Source organism: Amblyomma maculatum, chromosome 8, assembly GCF_055883805.1.
Source record: "Amblyomma maculatum isolate TAMU_Amacu chromosome 8, ASM5588380v1, whole genome shotgun sequence".
NCBI classification, from domain to species: domain Eukaryota; kingdom Metazoa; phylum Arthropoda; class Arachnida; order Ixodida; family Ixodidae; genus Amblyomma; species Amblyomma maculatum.
This window is the reverse complement of record NC_139351.1, coordinates 107,086,692-107,095,630: the sequence shown is the minus strand read 5'-3', so window position 1 is coordinate 107,095,630 and position 8,939 is coordinate 107,086,692.

The following is an 8,939-nucleotide window of genomic DNA, read 5'->3' as shown; positions in this document are numbered from 1 at the left end:
TTCGAGTCTCACAATTGCTTCTACTCCAAGCTTTTCTTTTTTCTTTTTTTTTTTTTCATATTTACAGCAAGTGATTGATCATTTATCTATGACGGTGTGTTGCTGTATAGATTCGATTTTGTGTCGCTTTTAGGCAAAAACTGTTCTTCAAGTTCGTTACAAAACCCTTTTTTCTTGCGTCTTCATTTGCTTCAATAAAAATTTATCCTTCTCCGAGATAATTAACAAATTCCATCCTCAAGTGTTTTCTAGTTTTTAGATTGCAGTCGAAGGTTCTTTGAAGTCAAAATGTTCGGTTAGAACGCTCTCAAACAAGCAGGGGCATTGACGCGAAGGACTTAACAGAGGTACGCCTCACGGGAGGCAGTGTGCGCGTTTCTGGTCCGTAATGTGCTGCACACACGACCCATAGAACTATGGAGAATAGCCATTGCTCTTAGTTACCGAGTTTATAAAATACTGCTGACAATTTGCGGTGATCGAGGGTTCGAGTGCATGGTGCACGCTGTGCGATATCTAGCGGTTTTCACCTTTTACGATGTTGACAGCTTTATACCTTGCTGCACAGAGCGACAAAATTAACTTGCGCATAGGGTGGACAAGTAACATAACTGGCGCATTGTTCACTCGTCAGCCACGACAGCGTACATGTGTGTTCAGACTAATATTATTGAGAAAGAACTAATCCCAATATTTATTATACACCATGTAACAATGCCCCTAACCGCCCCTTTAATGCGAGATCATCCTTGAGGACAGCAGTATGGTCTTGAAAGGAAGCCTCAATGTGCGGGCTCATCGTCTACTTGTACAGCGAGCCGCTCCTGGTAGAGACTAGGAAGAGGCGAAGGGGTTATGTAACGGACGTTATGACAGGCCTGTAGGTGCGCCACTATTCAGGTTCCCAAGCAACGAAGGCGCAAGTGGGCAATGAGAGACGTTATTTAATTGATGACTGTGGTTCAATTTGGATTGGTTTGTGCGGTTTAACGCCCCAAAGCGATTTAGGATATATGAGAGACGCCGTAGTGGAGGGCTCCAGGAATTTCTACCACCCGGTTCCCAAGTAACGAAGGCGCAAGTGGGCAATGTGAGACACCATCTAGTTGATGACAGTGGTTGGCTTAACGTCTTGAAGCGACTAAGGCTACGAGAAACGCCTTAATGAAGGGCTCCGAAAATATCCACCACCTGAGTTTCTTTAGCGTACACTGACATCGCACAGCACATGGGCGCCTTGCTTTTCGCCCCCATCGAAAAGCGGCCACCGCGGCCGGGATTAGATCCAGTGTCCTTGGGCACAGTAGTCGAGCGCCCTAACCATTGCACCATCGCGGCGGACTTGTGGTTTAATTTAGGTGACCTGGGGTTCTTTAGCGTGCACGGACATGGCATAACCACAGACCTATGTGCCCACCAGCCTGAACGAGGCTCGAATATTTGTTCAGTTGCAAGATTGTGGTGGTGGCTTTTATTATTGCGAAAGCAATACTATTTGCACTTTCAAGCCTTCGCGTGGCCAGACCACAGTTATGTCTCTCACCCCCGTGACGCTGTGACGTCACACCACACGTGACACACAGGCTGGCAGGAGCTGCCAACTTGGGTTTCTCGTTTCACATGGGACGGTTATGCCAGAATCAGCCTGCTAGGACCCTGGCTTTCATGTTACCCCTTTAGGCCACTAAGGCACGTTCATATGGGTTGGTTAAAGCGGGGCTTTATATGGTGGGCTGAGGAAGAAGAAAAAGAGAAGAACGCTCGGTCACCCGCAGCTAATGCGTTCGCTCAATGTTTGATTCAGCAGCGTTGAACCCTTGTAATGTTTTTATTCACTGTCTTTGTCCTGTTTTCTTCTACTAAGCTATATTAGTAATATTGTTCGAATCTTGCTGAATGAACTCTCAATGCTCTTAACGGTCCGAAGAAGGGAAATTGGGGCTCATCTTTTCTTTAGCGGCTCATTACATTCACATGAGTTTCTTATTACTCTCTCTGGTGGAAGATACTGCGTGACTCGTCACGAAGAAGCACAGCACGCACTAGGTGGAAACATCATAGCGCCTGTCCGACCGGGCCAGTAAATGGGCAATAAAATTTTTTTAGACGGTACGGCTCGTCCTCGTGCCTCAAGACTAAGCGCTCGGTTACTGACTGTAAAGGGCATAGCTGAGATTACTGCCCATTCCACGCTCGTGCCTCCGCGAGTTCCATCTGCACATGCGCAGTAGGGCACCTCCAAAGCCGTAGCCGTAACCTTGGTTAGGTGTTTCGCTTTTCCAGCTAACCGTGCGTGCATGACACGGTTGCCTGCAGCTGCTGACCAGAAGATAGCGTCGACCGCGGATCTCTTTCTCAAAGTCTGCCGCACGGCGCGGAGTCGTGACGGTCGTGATCTCCGCTCTTTCGCCGATCCCGAGAGATCGCAGCTTCCCCTCCGAGAGAAGAGCTCTGAGGCGGTAAAGCAGGTAAAGGTGGACTCCTGCAAACACGGTGCCGCAGAGCATCAGGTACGACGCTACCGCCGAAAGTCGTTTTTTATAGCCTTTTTCGAGGACATCTGCTGTAGTTCAGTTGCTTCTTTATTCTTGTTTCGTTTACTTAAACAACATCGATTAGTTCACTGAGACCTGCAAAACTGATTTATTTTTCGCTAATAAATTATGAAACTTTCCAGTATCTTGACGAAAAAGTTCAATCTTGAACCTCAGACTTAAAGAAAAAGAGCAGTCAAGCGGTTCAAGAAAAGGGCGCAAACACAGCCTGTCATCTTGACTACTTGGACAAGGAGAACGTAGCACAGTTATCGCTATTTCAATCGGCGATGCAGAGCATCTTTCACCTTGAAGCCTGAAACCAAAGTTTGAAGGTTTTCCCTCAATGCAAATGCAGCACATGTTACCTTTGCCGGCTGGACAAAGAGGACGCAACGTATTTCTTTTTGAAAGACGTTTCCAGAAAGGAGGATTTCTTCGGTAAACTTGTAGAGCGCGGTTGAAAAGGTTTGAACCTGAGTCCCAGAGCTCACTAAATGCGCAAGCGGAGCCTGGTGGCGTGGCGAGCTGCACACAGGGAACGAAATATGATATTTGTGGTGAAACAGTTGTTTTAATAATAGAACTTTGTAACTCTTTCGCTGACCATTGAGATTGCCCAGATTCTGGAACTGCTCAGTACCTTGATGAGTGCCTTCGACCAAGGTAGTGGCTTCAGTACAGGTAGACGCAGAGCCAGTTGTCCTGCACAGCTGGGAAGGAGAACTGTAGCACAATATTCTGAAAATAACAACTGGAATGACATGCCGGAGTACCCGGGTCCGATCCCGACTTCGGCGGCTGCGTTTTTATGGAGGCGAAACGAAGAGGCGTCCGTGTGCTGTGCGATGTCAGCGCACGTTAAAGATCCCCAGGTGGTCGAAATTACTCAGTAGCCCTCCACTACGGCTCCTCTTTCTCTCTTTCTACTTTCACTTCCACCTTCCTCCCTTCCCTTACGGCGCTGTTCAGGTGTCCACAGCAACAAGTGTGACAGATACAGCGCCTTTCCCATCCTCTGAACCAATTATTATTATTATTATTATTATTATTATTATTATTATTATTATTATTATTATTATTATTATTATTATTATTATTATTATTATTATTATTATTATTATTATAACGTGCGGATCCTTTCCTTCGTTAGCTTGAACGTTTGATGAACTGCTGATGCCTGAATAGAAATACAGGAGCATTTAAGAGGAAAATAATAACAGAGCTGGATTCAAACACCAGCTCTTTTACGTGTTATTTAGAGAACTGCGCATCTCAATATAGGGTACTATATATACTTCGCCGTTGATCACCGCACATTGCGACAGGCCTTCTACGTAGGTAAATTAACCACGCTATTATGCCCAATTGTTCTGTACGCCAAAAACGGTGAATCTGTTCATATCTGCTCATACGAAATGCTTGTCTTTGATTCTTGCGTGATTGTACGAACTGTCCTCGGCACAGACCAAAGACTCTACGACATAGAGCGGAAAAACAACAAACAGGTGAACGCTGGTAGGAACAAATAATAGATGCTTAGCTGACAACATACTAACACAGGGAAAGGGACGACAGATGTGTCAGAGACGAGGAATGAGGGGTGCCGCGAACGTTGAGTTGGTTGCTCTCTCTCAAATGTGGCGGCTTTCTCCGTGACATTTGCACTGCGTCTATGCTTTTTCCTCTTTCCCACAGTGTTGTCCATCCCATCGCCTCAGAGTGAATCTAAATTGTAAATGGATTTGTAGGAAAGGAGAGGAGCAGGATCTGTCACACTTTTCGGTGGACGCTTAAATTTACCGCGCCGTATGGGATGGGAGAAAGGTAGGAGTGAAAGAAGGAGGAGGTGCCCCAGCGGGATGGCTGCGGAACAATATCGATCGTTAGAGGATATTTAACATGCGCTGACATATCGCACAGCACATGTGCCATAACTGAACTGCTTCCTCCTCCTCTACATACTTGGTTTGGTTCGGTTTGGTTTGTGGGGTTTAACGTCCCAAAGCAACTCAGGCTATGAGAGACGCCGTAGTGGAGAACTTCGGAAATTTCGACCACCTGGGGTCAGTGCGCGTTAAAAAACCCCAGGTGGTCGAAATTTCCGGAGTTCTCCACTACGGCGTCTCTCATAGCCTGAGTTGCTTTGGGACGTTAAACCCCACAAACCAAACCAAACCAAACCAAGTATGTAGAGGAGGAGGAAACAGTTCAGTTATGGCACGGTGTTGGCGACAGAAATCACATTGGTGACATAGTATAGATTGCAGTGTCAGTTATAGACTCCCGATATATCGCTCTGCGATACCCATATTTTCCACCACACTTTTATCGGCAGACCCCACACTCCCGTCGAGCCGAGGCTTTCTATGCAACCTCCATGATCTTCCTACGCAACGAATCCGTGGGTTGCCGCGGCCGGCGCCTTGATCGGAATCTGTGCGGCGATCGTTTCGACGCGGTTTCGCGGCCTACCCCTCGCTACGCCGCTCGTTGTCCAGCCGTTCTCCGCAGCCGCGTCTTCGTGCGGCGGCTGGCCGCGCGCGTGCTCGCCGAGGTTGTAATTACGCGTTGCGGCGGCCCCAGCGTGAGTCTGCTTAGGGCCGCCTCTGCCGCCCGCTACGTGGGGAAGACTACCGGTGTTTTCTCGTGCGTGCCCCGCCACCTGTTCCACGGCGCTTACACGAGACGAAAGAGGGGGGACCACGGACGACCGGTGAAGCTGCTGTGCGGTACACTTCGTTGCGCTCTGTACTTTTTTTCTTGTAGTGCAGTGAATATACTCTATTTGCTTCTGGCCAGCGCCGGCTTCCCCCTCCCCCCTTCTCCATCCTCAACTTCTTTAGGCAGTTTTCTCCGGATGATCGACCCTTCGAGCCTTTTTATATTTCTGTCTTAATTCGCTATCGCTATCGATTCTCTGGCCTTGAATCGTGGAGAGCGACCACGCCGTGAGGGTCTTCGACTGCTGCGAGTTCGTGATCGGTTTCGTTTGGAAACTGCATCCGACTGAGCGCGCCGATTTGACGTTGATATGCCACTGCACGTGGGTGGGCTAGAGGAGGGTGAACAATCGGTCTTTCTTCGTTACCTCGGTCGTTATATTTGGAGACATCGCGGCGTGTCGTGTCTCATCTTCCGCCTGGATGACGACGACATTCGCAGATGTTTAGCGGAGTGCCTGCGAAGAAGCACAGAGAAAAAAGCATTTGCAACAGCTTATACTGAACACTGCCCGCATACTGATAAAACAAGAGGAAGCCAAGATTGAACGTCTTTGCACTTTGGTTGAGTAACAAGTGAGGCTTACTGAAGCAGCCTCTATGCTCAGCCGCGGGTATTTTTTCGAGAACAGGGAAATAGAGAAGAAACAGTGTAAGCAAAATTGGGATAGCCAGCTCGATATACCAGATGTAACAACTCAAATGGGCGAAAATTGCATATTTATTAAAGAAAGAAAAAGATCTCAGCCGGCAGTAAATTGTGTGAAAGCATTGTCTACTCGGAACCTTTGTTAATACAGCTCATGAATCCGTTCAGCGTCGTGTAACTTAATTGGTTCATTCTGCTGAGCTACTCGTACAACTCAATTACTTCCGTGCGACTTGAATCTCAATTTCGAGCTGTTTCTTCTCGCTTCGTGCCGCCGAATATAAAACCTCCATGTAAAACGCATGTCTTTTTTTTTTTTTTTTTTTTCAATGCCTCAACCCCTGACTGTAAGCTCAACCATATCCTTCCAGTGCGTCGAGCACTGTACACGGGCCATCCTATCAGCAGGACTTTAATGCCTGCCTGCACTAAAACGTGACGACCGAGAAGCCTTCGCTAATCTTTGATTAAATTACTGCAACGAGGTGAACCGATATTTAAAAATAAGTCAGTTGTGCGCATGCGCGCAGTGCAAGAGGTTGTGAAGCTGCTCCTCCCCTCTCATGGTTCGAATCCCGCCAGGGGGTAGGGTTTGTTTCTGATGAATACAGTAACCGCGGCAAATTTAAGACGTTTGGTTTGGTATAGAGGGTTTACCTAGGCAGAGTGACTAACTTTGTAAGAGACGCTATAGTGAAGAGCTCTGAAAATTTCGGCCACCTACTTTTTTTCTTTAAACTCGCGCTCACTCCGCACGGATGTATTGCTCTTCGCATACATCAGAAAGCGACCGTCGCGGTCGCGATCGAATCCGCGTACCTGCGATCAGCAGTTGAGCGCCCTAACAGCTGAGCCACCACGAAGTGACAATTCTAAGACCTCTTAGGTCAACCTCCTCGTGCCGTTATCGAAGGGTTTGACCCTGAAGTCTGGATTGGCTTGAAGGTGGTGCAAACGAATGGTTCCTATATTCTTGGCAGCTCTTTGGTGAACACGTCTGTGACCCTTCTCGCTTCAAAACTGCCATTCAGCAAGCGGTCTCGTCGTCACTATGTTGTTGTTGTTGTTGTTGTCACGGAGAAAGAAAAGAAAATGCACAGGCCTGTTACTGGCTCTGTAGCTGAGCCACCTCCGCTGCCTCGTGCGGAAAGAAGAGAAAATAGAGAAGAAATAAAAAGAAAAGGGTGAGCACTACAAGCCAGGTATACCTACTATTGCCGTAAACCCGCTCTCCCCTCCTGCCTCCTGCAATGCCGCAAATTGAGATTCTTGATGTGTCTATAAATAAACATAATATTTAGCTGTTCTGAGGCAAGCGGTTTGTTCGTCCTCTACATCAATCACTTCTTAGGGTGCGGCATTGCAGTAGGAAGTGAGACATAGCTGGAGATCAGCCTCACCCCTGTTAAAGACGTTTTCGATGCATTCCTTCATTCTAGGAAACGAAAAGGGTTTCCTCACACACAGTAATTCCAATAGGACGCTAGAGGGGGGTGGAGACCGGATGTTCCTTACACAAAGCGATGTTTCGTTAGAATAAAATCAACGCAGAGGTTCGTCGATAATCACGCAAGAATTCAAGGAACACTCAAGACGATCTTGAGCACAGCTTGCAGATTCCGTAGTAAAAAGATATTGAAGGGATACAAACGCACCTCAAAGGACTTGAAGCAATGTGAGGGTCCAGGCATTTCTCATGTTTTCTTTTGAGTCTTGAGAGGAACTTGCAAGGGCTCTCCATAACATAAGATGTCACGCCTCTGCTTCGAAATAGTTAGCAGAGGCTCTCCGCTGGGCGATGCCCCGGCTGCACTCTGGAACCTCGCTTTACGAACCGTACCGGAGCACACCAGTGCTGAAATACAGTGCCAGCTGTAGGACTGAAGAAACCTCGTATCTCACGGCCAGGCTGTAAGTAAATAGTTAACTGTCAGGCCTGCTCTTGCACTTTCAGTTGACAGTGCGACCGCGTATTTTAATGCTGTCGACCGGATAATAGTCGAACGAAAACAGCGCTTTCACCAGGCTGAGATCAAGCAGGTAGCAAAACAGTAAAATGCGCCTTATTTGGCGCTAGTAGAGAACTTGGTTTTAACTAACTTGAACTTTAATTAGAGGCTGTTAATTATGGCAGTATGTGCAGTTGGGTGTGACCTCTGCAGACTCTCGGAGTAGTTGTTGCTTTTATTCGACTGTGTCCGTGACGTAGGTTTTATTCCTTTTGGGGACCCCGTGAAAGGAGTCGGAGAGAACACGCGAGTTGCTGGGTGAGGCAGTAAGACATACCTAGTTTGTGTTGTTCGTAGATGTATTTGTCACTTCTTGTAGGGCTCCGCGTTGTGTAATTGAATTTTTTTATTGATACAATATATATACACTGCAGGCCCTGCTGGGGCTATTGCGTGAGTGGGGTTAAGGAAAATACATATTAAAGGGCAAGGTACAAAACAAACTTAATCAACATGTAATAATATACTTGATGGTCGAATGACTGACAGGCTTACACTTTCTGACTGTGTGTGTGTGTATGAAAAGCTCGTCGGTCATAACTTAGAAGATGTCATTAAATCTGTGCGCATAACAGCGAAGTCTGCAGCCCTTTATCCCGCCTTGTATGTAGCATGTTAGTACAAATAGTAATGTGTAAAATGTGTACTTACAACCTAAAAAAAAAAAAAAAAACAGAATTCATACGTGTATCGCAGTGCGAGGATCCCTAGTGTTTCATTCGTGGTCGCGATCCAATCCTCCTTTGCCCGCGTGTATATGAAAACAAAGCGATTATTGTACTGCCTATGATTATATAAGATTGGTAGAAAACCAACAAACAAATGTTCGCTGAAAATTTCTTGTTTACTGCTCCTTGCTAATGACACATATAGATCCGGAAATTTATGCACCTCGTAAAAAATTACCGGACAGGACGTCATAAAGACGGACATGCACCCACAAGCAAATGGTTCCCTCTATATCAAAACTTTAATTGTAACAACTGCAACGAAAGAAAGTACGCCAGCAGTAAGAAAACAACGA